General features: G+C 35.9%; 1 long non-coding RNA gene across 1 annotated transcript; it reads right to left on the bottom strand.

The window, feature by feature from the left end:
- Window positions 1-1924: 1924 nt before the first annotated feature.
- On the bottom strand, window positions 1925-7958 carry LOC133821103 (uncharacterized). The gene is made up of 2 exons (XR_009887315.1): window positions 7856-7958; window positions 1925-1975 (listed from the first exon to the last, which is right to left on the bottom strand). It is a non-coding gene; the product is annotated as an uncharacterized LOC133821103 (long non-coding RNA).
- Between the last annotated feature and the right edge of the window lie 329 nt (window positions 7959-8287).

The raw sequence follows: 8287 nt of genomic DNA, 5'->3' as shown, positions 1-8287 counted from the left end.
AAAGAAGATGGTCGATAAGCTAAAAATGAAAAGTTATATTTGAAAATATCTTAATTAAAATCAATTCTAGGGTACTATTTTGTAAAATATAAAATCTGAATTGTTATTTAATAAACACATAAGGCATATTCGAGAAAAACACAAATACCAAATTAATATTTTCGCTTTGTATTATTAAAAAAAACTAGTCTGAGTACAAGAAGTGAGATCATCACGTACAATTTTTAAATAGAATTGGTCTTGAATATCAAAACAGGACAGGAACATCATACATCATGTCAAAGTTGGACTTTGAGCTCCATGAAAAGAAATGGTCATAATACAATAGTTTAATCAAATAAAATATTAAATAATCATCTTCTAGATATTGAGTAATTTAATTATATAAAGGCTACATATATACTAAAGTACTATAGTAACTTAATTCCATCAATTATTAAAATTAAAATGGAAAACAATTTTTTTTTAAATACACCAAAGATGTTTTCGAGTGTCACAAAAGGACAGTTAAATATAACATCTGTTGAGTTTATTCGGAATTCGCTTTTAATATGTTGGGTAAAAAAAAAGGCAGAATACTTTAGAATTTTTATATTTTTAATTTTCACAATTTTGAAAATTTATTCATTATGTGAAAATTTCAACTTTGGCCTAAATCATTTTAAATACACCAAGTTACACTCTTCTAGTGTCAACCTTTGAATATGAAATTTCGTTATTTCACAATCAGTAATTTTAATTAAATTAATTTAACGCTGAATTTCGTTAACTCAAACTACAGAAAGTCAAACATAGCCAACTATGACACTAATAATTAATTAATAATTTAAGCAAGATCGACTAAGCTGACTCAAAGGTTACATCTTATTGACACAATGTAGTTGTTGTCATCCAAGATATCTGATAGAGAATCTAGGATTTATGGCCTTTTTTAGCTTTAAATTCAGTCATTAAACTATTGATTTGGGGTGCTCATAGCTTACACTACAAGAAAATTGAGCAAGCTTGTCCACCCAATTTCGGCGGGTCACCCATAAGACCGCTGAGATTGACCTAGATATTAAAAAAAAATCTATCTTGACGGGCCTATTGGGCTTGCCGAGATTGAGTATTTTTGGGGGCCTATCTCAACGGGCCCAATAAGTCCGTCGAGATAGGCCCCCAAAAAATTCAAAACACCAGACCCAAATCAACCCATCTCATTTCCCTATCATTTTTTCTATTCTTTCCCTATCTTTTTTCTTTATTATCCTTATCACCCCCTATACCAGCCTATAAAATCACTACTTTTGGATCTTTACTCTTTTTTTTTTTTTGAAGAATATGTAACTTTCATTAAAGTACAATAAGGAGCAAAATTACATAACAATGTTAATTTTGGAAGGAATATCATCATTCCAAACTATTTCATCATCTAACCTTAAAGTCTTCCTTGCAATATTAGGTGCTAATACATTATCTTGTCTAGGTACATGAGCAATGGTGACTGAAGGGAAATAAGATAATGAGATTTTAACATCTTTGATTACATCTGAGAAATAGGACAAATCAACATTTGTAGATAAATCATGTCCACTACAGTTTTAGCATCAATTTCAACAGTTGAGATTGGTAAAAATATCAAACAGCACCATTCAAGGGCCTGAAGTAAAGCTTGGCTTTCCATAAGGTAAGAACTTTGGTTACCAGTTTTCGGACAAGAGAAGCCAGCAACTACCTTACCATATGAATCTCTAATTACTGCATCGAATCCCATCCTATTTCTTTTCAGATCCACACCTGCATCCACATTTACCTTGAGTGGGCCTCTATAAGGGGGAACCCATTTAATATTTAGTCTTTGTATTTTAGAACTGGTTTGACGAGCATTGATCCTTTGAACAACTTTTTATTCGTGTAAGTATGCACTTGCCCAAGCCGCCACCTCTGTTAGGGGTATGTGCATATTTCCATGAAGCAAGGAATTCCTATTGTTCTAAGAAGCCCACAAAATACCAAGAAAAACCTCATATTGATCAAAAGTTAAAACATTAAAAGCATATATAAAGAGGTTAGCAATATCCCTCTTTTTACGGGATTGAATTAGATTATCAAAATTGGAATTTTTCCAATTTTTTTTCGAGCTCTAGAACAAGTCAGTTGGGCATGAAAATTTGAATTTGCATGGGTACCACAATGAAAACAGAGGGGTGATGGAAGAATTTTCCTAGAATGTAAATTTAAAGTAGTTGGGAGGAGATGATAATAAGATCTCCAAATAAAGTGTTTAATTTTAGGGGGGAAGTTTTGAATGCCATAACTTGGTCCACCATCTCTTAGTAATCAATGAGTTTGATGATGAAGGACTGGAGTTTAAGGATTGAGCTAAATGATAGGCACTTTTAACTGTTAAGCAACCAGAGGGATGCAAATTCCAAATTAAATAGTCTGGTTTACTTAGAGAAGTGAAAGGAATAGCAAGAATGACATAAATGACTTCATTATAGAAATATGATTTAAGCTTATCACAGTCCCAACTATCCTAGGGAGAAAAAAAAAAGAAAGAGACAGGAGGAGAGGGGAGATTGACATAAGAATTGTAAGAAATAAATCTAAAGTTAGGAATCCAATAATCTTGGAGGGCATTGACAGTGTTACCATTGCAAAGTTTCTAAATCAACTCTTTCTTCATAAGGTCCCTTCCCCATAAAATGCTTTGCCAAGTATACAATGGAGAGTGGCCTTTTTTAGCTTCTAAGAATTGGGTGTTGTTGAAGTATCTAGCCTTAAGCAGTCTAGCTAAAAGGAAATTAGGTGACTTAAGAATCCGCCAAGCTTGTTTAGATAATAAGGCATGATTAAAATCTATTATGGATCGAAATCCTAATCCCCCAAAGAATTTAAATGTCCAAAGGTTAGACCATTTTTTTTCCAATGAATGCTAGATTTGTTTCCCATAGAATTCCACCAAAACTTAGCTAAGAGGGATTCTATTCTTTGACACACAATAGCAAGTAGTCTAAAGCAAGGCATCACATAAGTAGGAATTGATTGAATAACAGATTTTAAAAGCATCTTCTTACCTGCTCTTAAAAAATAATTGCTATTCCAAGTGGTAAAAAAGAGATTTAACTTTATCTATAATAAAATCAAAGGAAAGTTTTTTAGACCTACCAAAACATTGAGGAAGACCTAAATATTTGCTAATGAAATGTTTATTATCTAATCCTAGCACTTTAAGGAAAGGTTCAGAATCTGAGATAGAAGTATTTGGGGAAAAGAGGACCGAGGACTTATTAAAGCTAAATAATTGACCTGACTCTCTATGATAAACTTGCAAAGCATTCTTAATGGCTTTAGAAGAAAAATTTTCCACTCTAGAGAAAAGAATACTATCTCGCCAGCAAAAAACAAATGAGAAATGGAAGGAGCATTTCTAGAAGTTTTTATGCAATGTAATATCCCTTCTTGCTCCGTAAGTTTTAAAATTAAGATAAACCTTTCAAACATAAAAGAAAAAGATAGGGCGAAAGGGGATCACCTTGATGAACACCTCTAGTGGGGGTAACTTTTCCAAAAACTTGGCCATTTAAGAAAAAATAAATAGAGACAGTAGACAAACATTTCATAATAAGGGATATAAATTTATGAGGAAAATTAAAAACATTCATTATTGATTCCAAGAACCTCACTCAACTTTATCAAAAGCTTTGAGCTTTAAGGCTGCCCAACTAGATTTTCCTAATTTCTTTTGATTTATGGCATGCAAGACTTTATGGGAAATTAACACAATATCAAAAATAATTCTATAAGACAAAAAACCACTCTGAGAAACAGAAATTATATTACATAGAATAGGTTTTAACCTATTGACTAATACTCTAGAAATTATTTTGTATAAAGTAGAACACAGACTAAGAGGCCTAAAACCCTTAAGAGACTTAGCACTGGACTTTTATTGATAAGAACTAAAATAGTAGAATTGATAGAAGAGATATCAATATTATTATTCAAAAAACCTAAAATAGCATTAGTTAAGTCTCGATCAATAACATTCCAATTTTTTTTGGTAAAAAATAAGCATTGTTTCTCTAAGAATTAACATGATGATGTGGCATAAACATAAGGCACGTGTAAGGCACATGATAAGACATTTATAGAGGATTGGTCGACCCTAGACCAGGCGGGAGAAGAAAACGTGCTATTAGACACATTCAAAATTTATGTAAAGCAGCAGGAAAATAAGTTGACAAAAGACATGCGACCAAAGTTGCTCGATGGAATGTAGTTAAAGCTCAAATCTAGTTAAATTTACATATATTTGTGAAATATTTGTTATTTCAAGTATAAAGTGTATTATTTACATATTATTTTATGATTACTTGTTACACAAGTTACGCAAGGCCCATGACCCATCTATGTATATTCTTGAGTCTATAAATAAAGGACTCAATGATTCATTATTTTTTACATTGTAATTCTTTATTTTCAGAAAATTCTAAGAATGTAGTGTTGTTATACACGTTCTTGTATCCTCTCTCTTAGGTTTGAAACTTGGTTGACTCTAGTCATCTTATTGTAGGTTTTGGGAATTTACATAAATAAAAGCACCAAGTGGACGTAGGTCATTACCGATCAGCGGGGCTGAACCACTATAAATTTGTGTTGTTTCGTTTATTTGACTCAGTGTTGTTGGCCGAATCTCGGGTCAACATTTTGGTGCTCTTATTGAGAGCCGAGCTCAGGAAGAAAAAAAAAGAAAGATGGCCAAGTCTATTAGGAAAACGCAGGGTCAGCAGGCTGGTCAGACGTCTGAGAATCCTTAGAACCCACCTCCTCCATCGGGAGTGACTGAAGGGGAGCTTCAAGTAGAACTAGAGGAAGAAAGCCAATAATTGGATGTTGAAACCCTGTGAACAGGCATGAGAATGTTGCAGGATGAGTTACCCACACTAAAGGCTAACCAGGAGAATGCTGCTAAGACTATGATCATGGAACAAATGGAAATTGACAGACAAAGGCGAGAGCTCAATGATAGGCAAGCCGAGATGGATCATCGTCAGAAGGATGCAACTGTGGCCTTGGAGGCGGCTATATAGTTAGCACAAGGAATTCGACCTAAATAAATACCTCAACCTGAACCATCACAGAATCCTCAATAGCCAGAACAACACTGGGCTGCCCAACCTGAAAAACAACCCCAGAATTCTGGTAGACATATCGACAGCGTCAACCTCTCCAGCCCGGTTGAGTCAGCAAACAACCACCTCAATATAATAGGGTTGAGCAACGCCCTTGAAGCCCAAGATGTCATGTAATTGATGAGCGCATCTTACTTGAAAGAGGACCACAAAATGTTCCCTTAAGAAATAGGAGGCAGCCAGACTTAGGTTCTGCAGTCAGAGATCCCCCATGACATAATAATGTCCCAGGTGCTAGTGACCAACACATACCTCATAGGCCTCTGGTTTATCGAGATAGTTTTGGACAAAGAGAAGTTGATAGTGCATACATCAGGTTGCGCACTCACGTCACAGGTTAGAGATGGGCATGATTACAACAAAGGGGATTCCAGATACAACAGTAATCCAAGAAGAAACGCTTGTCAACCTAATGAATAAAGGTTCAAGTAGCAGGACCTTCCACCTCCTCCACCAATGAATCATTGACCAGCAAGTCTGAATGCAGGGGGGCGGCCAAGGCGGCCTAATATCTTTGATCGAATGGGAGCATCAGAGCAAAGACGAAGAAATGAAGATCTTAGGGATATGCTGACCAACCAAAGGGAAAAGTATGATGAGCATATACCTGTTGTGGCTACTCCTGCCTCTGCAATACCAGCTGCTGTCCAGACCCAAATAGATACTTTGAACCAAGCAATTCAACAGCTGGTCGGCAACAAAACTTCTCACGTAAACTATGATCAGAGGAAAGGCACTCATTTCATTAATAGAATTGTCGTGGCTGAAATCCCTAGTAAATTCAAAATACATGTGCTACTCAGCTATACTGGAAGAGAAGACCCAATATCTCATGTGAACAAATTTGAGATACAAATGGATATTCAGAAGGTGTCCAAAGGTGCTCGGTGCAGAATTTTCTCGGCCACTATGTCTAATACTGCTCATGAGTGGTATTTTAAATTTTCACAGACCAACATAACTTCATGGGAAATGCTCTTCAAGGAGTTTTATAGACAATTTTATGATGGTCGCATACATCCAACTGAAGCAAATTAGCTGGTAGATATAAGGAAAAATGAAGGAGAGCCTCTCAAAGATTATATTAAGAGGTTCATGAGAGCGGCTGCTCGCGCCAAAATGGTGGGTGATGAAGGAAATATGATGGTCATTGCAGCTAGGGTACAATGCCAATACCTGCTATGGAGTAACTTAAGGAAGAATGATGTCAAAACCACCCAATTTTTTTTAGACTGAGCAGATAAGTACATTAAGTTAGAGGAGGCTATCCTTAATGAAGGAAAAGCTCCAAACACTAATCAGAACAAAAAAGAAGAGCAAACCAAAGTTATTGGCAACCCTAGTAAGTCAAACAACAGTGGTAAGAATAACAACAAAATGGTGGAAAACGGGCAAACACTGAGTCATCTACGTCCGATAATAAATGCCCTGAACATAATAAATATGGACCAAGGTTCACCAATTATACAGCCCTAGTCAACAGCAAGTGGAAGTGTACCAGGCCAGCCACACCACCGTACCATTCAGGCGACTAGCCCCCATCAGGAAGGACATTTCAAAAAGAGACACCACAAAGTTTTGTCGCTTCCATAATGATTATGACCATGATACAAATGAATGAAATCAGGTGAAAGATGAGATTGAGTTTCTAATAAGACAAGGAAGGAGATATATTTGAGCTAGGGATAATCCCCAACAAGAAGCTAACGGAGGCAACGAGCAGGCACGTGTATGCCAACGCTCACCTCCCCTATAGCCAGCCCCGGTCGCGGGCAGTTTGCTCACAATTTGTGGGAGAACACACTTAGCTGATGATAGTGGTAAGGCAAGAGAGAGGTATGCCAGAACCATATGTCACAAGCAAGACATTGAAATGATAACCGTCGAGGAGCAAACTCCCAAAAAAGCTTGAATAAGGGAAGATTGTATAACTTTCTCTGAGCTGGACGCACAACATGTTTGATTCCCCCATACAGATCCCATGGTCGAGGATGTCCAAATCGCTAATATGATGATAAAGAGAGTGTTGGTAGACACAGGAAGCTCAGTAAATATACTTTACAAGTCTTCATTGGAAAGAATGAAGTTATCAATACAAATTTTAGAACCATGCAACCAAACCATTTATGGTTTCTTTGGTGAAGGGCTCGCTCCAACAGGGTCGATCAGACTCCCGCTCACAACAGGAATTGTCCTTGCAAACAAGACATTACTCAATACTTTTATAGTAGTTGATTTTCATTCAACATATAATGTTGTGATTGGAAGACCCATCATGGTAGAGCTATGAGTAGTGACTTTGATGTGGCATCTAGCCATGAAATTCCCAACAGATGCAGGAATTAGGTGCATGTTCAAGAATCAAAGGGAGGCAAGGGAATGTTATAACTCCTCTATTACAAAGGCAAATAAATATAGAGAGGGGAGTGGGCTCAATGCCTTGAGTTGCTCCAACAGATTAGAGAAAAGGTTGCAAAGAATAAGTGAACCAAATGCCCAATCCAGTGAACAAGTCATCAAATAGGGTGTTTCCCATAGTGAGGACTGTTGGGAAAACTTATACATGATCTTTATTTATTTTAGTGTAGATCTAATATTAAACAAATTAATATGAGATAACCTAGAACATGTTTCTAAAATTAAATTCAAAGAGAAACAAAGACAAGAATACTTACAGTATACACAGCAGAATGAAAGAGTCCTTCCTTCAGTTTCTCTAACTCTTGTATCCTCTCAGTCACAGAGTATTATCAAGAAACTGAATCGATCTTCTATTTTCTTCACAGTCTTCCAATGTATCCTTAGAATCACCTAGACTAGTGTGGGCAATTCTCAACACATGAGATAGATATAGAGAGAAGAAGAGAAAATAACAAAGAGGCTTAGAAAAAGACTTGTGTTTAGAGAGAATCTAAAACTATCAAAAAACCAGTGATTAAACTTATCTGTCGTCTCAGAAATCTTAACTGATGACTTCTCTCTAAGCACTCCTTTTATAAACTCAATTAGGCCATTTAATTTAATTAAAAAATCAATAAAATAATATCCAATTTGAAGCCCTAGGTCGAAATTATCATGGTCTTTAGGCCCGTGAAATTTAACATTTG

Source organism: Humulus lupulus, chromosome 3 (assembly GCF_963169125.1).
Source record: "Humulus lupulus chromosome 3, drHumLupu1.1, whole genome shotgun sequence".
Taxonomy (NCBI): domain Eukaryota; kingdom Viridiplantae; phylum Streptophyta; class Magnoliopsida; order Rosales; family Cannabaceae; genus Humulus; species Humulus lupulus.
This window is presented reverse-complemented; position numbering and strand designations above follow the sequence as displayed.